The sequence below is a fragment of the Rutilus rutilus genome, assembly GCF_951802725.1.
Source record: "Rutilus rutilus genome assembly, chromosome: 16".
In the NCBI taxonomy this organism is placed as follows: domain Eukaryota; kingdom Metazoa; phylum Chordata; class Actinopteri; order Cypriniformes; family Leuciscidae; genus Rutilus; species Rutilus rutilus.
The window spans coordinates 4,894,099-4,902,519 of record NC_140224.1 but is presented as its reverse complement, the minus strand read 5'-3'; positions in this window follow the sequence as shown (position 1 = coordinate 4,902,519).

Here is an 8,421-nt window from a genome sequence, read left to right as displayed (position 1 = left end):
ATTATATAAAAAATTCACAGACAACATATGTTCACATTCATGGCACAATTCAAACGGGACCATAAAATAATTATTTTCTCCCATTCACTTGCATTGACAATTTTTCAACCTAGAGGTCCAGTGGGGTTAGCGGAAGGGGCGGGACCGATTTTATCAGGCTCCAAAAATTCTTCAAAAAGAACGCAAAGAATGGCCTTCTCAGCTGCCATAGTTGCAACTCTTGCATCATCAGAACAGTGTGTTCAACGCACCACCGTTTCCGTTTAAAAACCGTTTTGCTACTTTTTGTCGGCCTGGTACATGGAGTTGCGTTAAGATGACATATGGAAAATCCAGCTCAGCCTCACAAAAAAATAACCATATTCTTTCTGGAAATATAATCGTAACGTACTGAAATAGACAGTAACTGAATTTAGACACATTAATTTATTGTCAAAAAAATATATATTTTTGATTTTGACAGGGCCAGCAGAAAAGGCCCTGACGACCCACCACTGAATCATCAAAGAATTCCCGATTTGAACGAGAAGTTTGAACGAATGACTCGCCTGTAAAGACAGTAACTTGCCACCACCATTTACTTTCATATTTAATCTATAACAATGTCACAGGTCGGGGTGGGCCAAGCCAGACTGCACCCACCCCTGGAGACCGGGTACCGCCTCGAGGAGCGTGTCAAGGAACCAAACAGCAGACAGAGGATAAAGGAATAACAATTTCTTTGAGTTAAAAGCAGATAATTTGAAAAGTCCTAATTAAAATCTTCCTTCTTGTCGCCAGAAGCAATTCGATGGGCCCCTGGACCGGAGCGAGATGGACGTTCGTGAACACCCTGCGGCTCGTCGGAGAGGAATCAAGGAGGACACACACCATCCAGGTAGGTCACTGGGTAGGTACTCTTTACCGGGCTCACAAGGACGTCTTGGCTACTCGGACCCCATTCGGACTGGAACCAGGTAAATACTCGTGGTGAGGATGGAACGAGTGCCGGAGGCCGCCCAGAGGCAAGTATCCAGAGGACGGGGATCCCCAATTCAGACGGGCCACAGGGGCGCAGGCGGCGAGCAGGCCGGGCCAGGAGGGGACCGCGGACAGCAAGACGACACTTTGATTGAGCCACGTGCCGCGGCTATTCTCCTTCCTTCCGAACAGCAGCAACAATTTGCAACACGGGCACGGAAGGCCACCCGGCAAGAGGACACTTCACTTTGACTGTGCCCTGCAACAATACAACAGGGTTCAATAGTTCAACAAGATGCGACGCTCAACAGTGATACCTTCTCTCCTTCTGAACAGGGCGGAGGCTTTCAGTGGGGACAGGTGGGGACCACCAGGCGGAGAAGACGCTTGAGGGAGACACTCCACTTGACTGTACACTGTAACCAGGTAACAGGATTTAACTTCCCAACAGCATATGGAACGCTCAATTGAAATACCTTCTCTCCCTCTGAGCAGGGCGGAGGCTTTCAGTGGGGACAGGCGGGGACCACCAGGCGGAGAAGACACTCTGAGGGAGACACTCCACCTGACTGTACACTGCAACCAGGTAACAGGATCCAACTTCCCAACAGCATATGGAACGTTCAATTGAAATACCTTCTCTCCTTCTGAACAGGGCGGAGGCTTTCAGTAGGGACAGGTGGGGACCACCAGGCGGAGAAGACGCTTTGAGGGAGACACTCCACCTGGCTGTACACCGCAACCAGGTAACAGGACTTAACTTCCCAACAGCATATGGAACGTTCAATTGAAATACCTCCTCTCGTACTGAACAGGACAAGCCTTCAATGGGACATTTGGAGACCACCAGACGGAGAGGACACCCGAGCGGGACACTCCACTTCGGCTGTGCACTGCAACCAGGTAGCAGGGTTTAACTATTCAACAGCATATCAAACGTTCATTTCAAATACCTTTTCTGAACCGGCAGAGACCACCAGACAGGAAGATTGCTTTAAGCAAGATGCTCCAGTTCAACTGTACGCTGCAACAATGTAACAGGAATTAATGGATCGGCAGCATTCACAGAGTGGGACTGTCTCAAATGGTAAGTTGGACGCTGGATGTAACGAACCCCGTTCAGAGACAGCGGGTGAAAGACTATAGAAGCGAGTGCACAGCAGACTATTAATACTTCTCCACACGATAAACTTCACTCCATAACACAAACCGTGTGAATCGTCACTTCAGGCACTGCATTCCACTCGCACACGTGCATTCGGGCCAGCACTCACCCACCGGTCTTTCTCCCACCAGATCGACTCTCGTCTCTACACGGGCTCCACTTCTCTCAGAGACAGTCAAACGGATGTAGTAATCGTCACATTCAGTGCAGGAAGAACAAAGGTTGGAGACAGATCATTAATTCACTCGGTGTAATACTTCACTCGTGCCACACGCTTTCCAGACTTTCCACACCACTTCAGTGTCAGTGCATATAAACAACGGATCAAATACTCATCACTTTGCGTCTTTCCCACTGTTGACGATATCCCCTAGATCTCATTGACAAAACTTCACTCTCTCATGTCCATTTCTCGGCTTCAATCTTCGCCCTGCTTCACAGTCCAGCTTCCAATATAAACAACTCGCCGACAGAACACAGTATCTCACGGGAGGAGAACCACCCTGACCGTCTGTTTCCTCTCTCTTTTTAAAGCCCCATCTTAATGCGCGTCCCTCTCACAACACTCTCTGTAATTCTCCTCACCTGCTGTCAATCAGGCAATTGGCCTCGCTGCCATGGCAACAGATTTCGCGGTGTGATGAGACGACCATCCACAAGAGGTCTCCAAATAATACTGCCTTCAAGAGGATTTTACTCTCTCTCCTTATCTGGCTTTTGTCACACCGTGACAACAAGGATGGGTAATGTCTGTCCTGGGTGCAGAGTTTAGCTCCTCCAACCCTAATCAAACACACCTGGGGCCTGTTTCAGAAAGGAGGTTAAGTGAAAACTCTTAGTATGTTAACCCTGAAATGAGGGAAACTCTGAATTTTCTGTTTCAGAATGGGAGGTATGTCAAACCTGAGAAAGCAGAGTAAGTCAAGCCCGTTTCTGAAAGAGAGGTAACTTATACTCAGAGTCAGTTACCATGGTAACTTACTCTGTGAACCTAACCTGGTCGGGAGCAGGTTTTCTTCGGTAAACTCAGAGTTTCTATCGGTCTCCTCCCCTTTTTTAAAGAGGAGGTGGTGTTTAAACACCTCACTCATTCTTTCAGTACATTTTTATTAATAAAATTAATCTTTTATTAATAAATAAAATATTGCTATTTTTACTGCAGTTTTTTTCTATTTTTTTAATAAGATGAAGTCTATATAACTCCTTAACTGGCAACTGAAAATACAGTAGATTAGAGTTACATAATGTAGTTCTAAACAAATTCTACAGAATTAAACTGTGGCATTTAGTGAGAATGACTGAACTGTGTTGATCTGAGCAGCAGAAGTTGATGGACCGTCCTCCTGCTGTTCTTCCACACTCTGGAGGCGCAGGGAGAGATAAGAATACACGTTTATACTTAGATTTAAACTTTGATTCTAGGCTACTCCACATAAAAATGTGACAAAATCTGAATGTGTAGATTGTTTGATGTGTAGACACATAATATTAACATTACCTCTGTAGAGGCCTACAGATAGGCCTCTCTGTGGCAGCAGAAACTCTTTATCCCCATCGTCCTGTGAAGATGAGCATTTGGTCGAGTACACTTTATAGCACTATTTGTCATAATTTCTGGTGTATTGATAGGGTACTTACAACTGCCTGGGGTTCTGTTGGGACAGGAGGCTCCAACAGACAGATATTACCATCAGAATCTGTTGGGACCAAAAAAACCCAAACCAAAGTAAAATAAATGGAAATATCAAAAATAGCCTATATAAAAAATAACACACCTCTTACATTTTATGAAGGCCCTTGGATCTTCGGGAGTGACTGGCTCCTCTGCACTGCTAGAAACTGAATGCTGTTTAGTTATTTAATATGTCAAATGTTTGTAAAGTCAGGTAGCCTACACCCATGATATGCTCAAGCCTTACTTGACTGAATTATGTTTTTATATTTCATTTTCAGCTGCTGCCATGTTCTTTTAATACCTGCAGGATTGCTCCTACATGAACATTAAAATTAGGTTGAATAACATACTGTTCTTCCAGTTTCACCTCAGATATTATAACAGTTGGGTAAGTTACTTGTATTACTAACTACAAATGACATCTTCAACAGTGTAATTAGATTAATGTAATAATGACTATCTTTAGAAAGCATTTGTCTACTTATTACTAATTACTAAATCCCATATGAACCTCAACCACTTGAACAATACAAGGAGAGACAAGAAACTGCTTTTTTAATGCTTTCAAATAAACAATATACAATTGCATGAATTATTCTTGAATTGACCAAAGTGTGTAGAGGGAGAAGGTTACATTAAAAATATACCTTTTAAAAATGTGTGTTAAATATACAGAATTGTTCTATAGTCTAATGCAATTACATCAGATTTTACTTTAAATTACAGAAGAATTAAGAGTAATCCCTTTAATTAAATTACAGTATTAATGTTCTAATACTGTAAAATTACAGTAATAATGTTCGTACTGGTGAGAAATATGAAGACCTCTTTTTGTCTGGCGCTGTTGCCATGGTGACTCATAATATCTGCGCTCCATTGATAATGGCTTTTTATAGTTGTGGTGCACGTGCTTAACTCAGAGTCAGTTAACTCAGAGTTGGCTGAACTAACTAATTTCAGCTGTTCTGTAACGCGAAAACTCAGAGTTTCCCATCTCAGGGTAAGTCAACTCAGAGTTCAAGTTTTAACTCAGAGTTGGTTGAACCTCCTTTCTGAAACAGGCCCCTGAACCAGCTAATCATCATCTTTAGGATTATTAATAGGCTACTACAGACAGGTGAGCTTTTTATTGGAGTTGATGCAAAACTCTGCAGGACAGCGGCACTCCAGAAACAACGTTACCTATCCCTGATTGAGATGTTGCTGACTTGCTGTATTAAAATTTGAAGATATATTTAAAACATTAACCCTAAAGTAATATGCAATTATGTAGCTATGTAAATAAACGCAATAAGCATGTAATAGCCTATCACTGCATATCAAATCCACCTGGTTTCTGTTTATCTCCCCTGTAACACTATCATTTTCATTAATCTTTTGTCAAATCTGGCAAGTTAATGCAGAAATGGTACATTTAGTCTTAGAATTAATTTACCAGGTTACCTATATAATTAACAACGACAATTAAGAAAATATTTGAGGATGACGCATGTAAAGGCAATTTTCAAAGGTTAATCAAACAGCATCAAAAGGCATAAGAAAACTTTCAGAGGCAAATTGTAATAAAGAGAAAAAGTTTATTCTCTGAGAGAATTCTGTTCACAGTTACCGCAGCTACCCGGTATCAGGAAGACAGAACCTAACAGACTCAACAAAAACAGACATTTTAGTGTCTTCTCTGACACTATACTCCTCCTCCCCAGTTTCTGTAACTTTCCTTACTGATATCCCCATATCTTAACCGGTTTGGATTGGCCTCTACCCCCCTGGGAAGGTCAAATTGTTCTTTGTCCCCGAGAAGCCAAAAGGCTTCCATTTATGACTTAAATAATCTTCTGTTCCCCTCCTGAGAGGGCATGGGGCTTCACTTTAATACTGAACGACCCCTGTATTCTCCTGACTGAACCATTTCTCGAGCCCAGGTCTTACAATCTACCTGGCCCATCCGTTTTATTGCGTCTGTTCCTTCCTGTCCTCCGTCAGCTGCTAAGATACTCACAGAAATACATGATTCAATGAGATTAACAACGCTTAAAACAAATGCATATAAGAAATACTGAATTTTTCCACAACACGCATTTAACGGTAACGGATCGCCAGGTAGTTTTTTTTTTTTAACACAGGTTATGTTCAATTTACATTTTAGATGTTGTTGTTATATACTGTACCACAAATGCCTTGTATTTGTCTTGTACTTTTTGCACTGTAGGCCTTGTAATGTAATGTAATGTCTGTAATGGAATATATGAATAATAATAATAATAATAAAGGTAGGCTGCGCGTTGCTGTGACAGGTCAAAATCCTAAAGTCTTCAGACGGTTACAATAGCCGTTTTTAACTTAATTTTTGCAAATAAAAGTAGCGTTTCAAAACTGCAGGTTGTTTCACTTACAGCAGCCTTAGATTAACATCATGAACCAAGTAATATTGTTTAAAACCAATTACCAGTATGCACATTAAAATTCTAATTTATCTCAAAAAAGAGGAATTTAATTATTTGTACATGTCCAGAGTTCAGATTTCTTTACTGCTTGAAAGTCCTTGTAAAGTTTAAATTAAACTCTTGTGTTCCCCTGTATGAGTGAGCATCAGTAACCATGAGTCGCATTGGTGTGACGTCACCTCCCCTCTTCGATTGATTGGCTAGAGGAGGAACTGTCAATCTAGAACTAGTGGACCAATGGTGATGCTTAAGCACGCCCTAATTTACATGAAACTCGAACTGCAACATTTGGGAAAGCAAGCAAAGAACATGGAAAGAAGAACAGAGAAAAACAGCACAAGAGAACAGAGTAAAATAAGCAGAAAATGCAAGAGAACACAAAGTACAGAGTAATAAAACTGAGGAAAACATAATTTTTAAGAAAGCATAAGTTTAAGTTTTGTGCAAAATAACTGCACAATAATTTTTAATGTGTTTAAAGTTTTTATTCATGCTTGTTATTTTTTTATTCACGCTTATTATATTTTGATCCATGACCACGTTGTTTGCTATTCTGATCATTTAGTAAAAAAAAAAAAATTACGTTTGTGCAGTATATTTTTACGTGTTTTAAATGTTTTGATTCACACATATTTTTTGTTTTATCCTTGGCCGCAATACTTTAGACGGGATATTGATCCCATAAAATAGCAGCATAAACAACAGAACAAGAGGATTCATCATCATCACGCACCAGCAGCACTTCTGTGAACGGAGAAAAAACAGATTAAACTATAAATAGCATAGGTCTATACGCAAAATATATTTCACATAGGTTTAAAAGGTTTAAAATCACTTAAGGCCTCATTATACTTCTGCGTCGGACATACGCCGGAGCCTATACGCCGTAGGCAACGTGTTGGTTTTAATTTATACTTCTGTGTCGTTGTCCGCGTTGACGCGCACCTGGGGAGCATGTTACCCCGAGGGAGGGGTTCTGGCAGACCAATCACAGCGCTTGTGTCCGCGTAGAATTGACGCGTTGTTACATTTTTGGAGAGGTGCACGTCAGGGTACGCCGAAGGGTACGCGCGCTACACACAGCCTACGACGTAGCTACGGCGGCAGTTCGACGCAGAAGTATAAAACAGGCTTAGGGTTAGTTAATTAGGGTTAGTTCTTCTACACACAGAAGAAAGCTCTGTCTAGGCCAGGGGTGGGCAACTTCGGTCCTGGAGGGCCACTGTCCTACAGAGTTTAGCTTCAACCCTAATCAAACACACCTGAACATGCTAATCAAGGTCCTCAGGATTACTAGAAAATTACAGGCAGGTGATTTTTTTCAGGGTTGGAGCTAAACTCTGTAGGACAGTGGCCCTCCAGGACCGAAGTTGCCCACCCCTGGTCTAGGCTCTGCCCCGGTACGGTTTGTGTCATGCTATTTATTAGTCTTGCTGTTTGATAAGAAAGAGATTAAATGTAGTTGCTGTAAACTCTGTAGTAATTCATTCAACTGTATCAAATGACTATTATTCTGATGCATGGAGCTGAGTAAGAACTGATGACAGCACGGCTTGATCTTTGGTTAGGGTTAGGGTTAGGTTGACCAATCAGCGGAAAGGGGCATTTTAATCCCGCCCATGTAGAGATCGAATATTCAAGCTGTTTATCCATTTTGGTTTTATTGTGTTTCCATTTGCCGGATTAGAACAAAGTGTGATGAAAACAAATAATCAAATATGAAAAAACGACACAAGATTTGTTTATGTTCATGAGAAGAGTCGAATATGTGATAAATGAACGGTTTCTTAGTTTTTCCGTTTAGAAGACGAAAACGAGAAAAACTATCCGAAGGTAAGCGGACTGACGTCATTTTGAACAAAATCAGGCCAAAAATGAAGGTAATTTTTATATTGGTTTGGGAGTTCGAAACAGCTTGCCAAAGCAAACTTTCTGGAAAAGTTCGCTATGACTGGTAAACACCTTTTTTACTACCATCTTTTCCGGTTCTCCTGTTGAGTCTGTCAAGGTCAGAAGTCACGTGTGAAAACACACTGGAGAGCTGATTTATAGTAGAAAATTAGTTGTAGTCTACTCCTGATGATGTGAGTCACTGACACTGTTTTTCATGTTTCAATGTTTAATTGTATATCAAACACAAATTGAGGTATGCATAAATAATGACACAAAAATAAGTG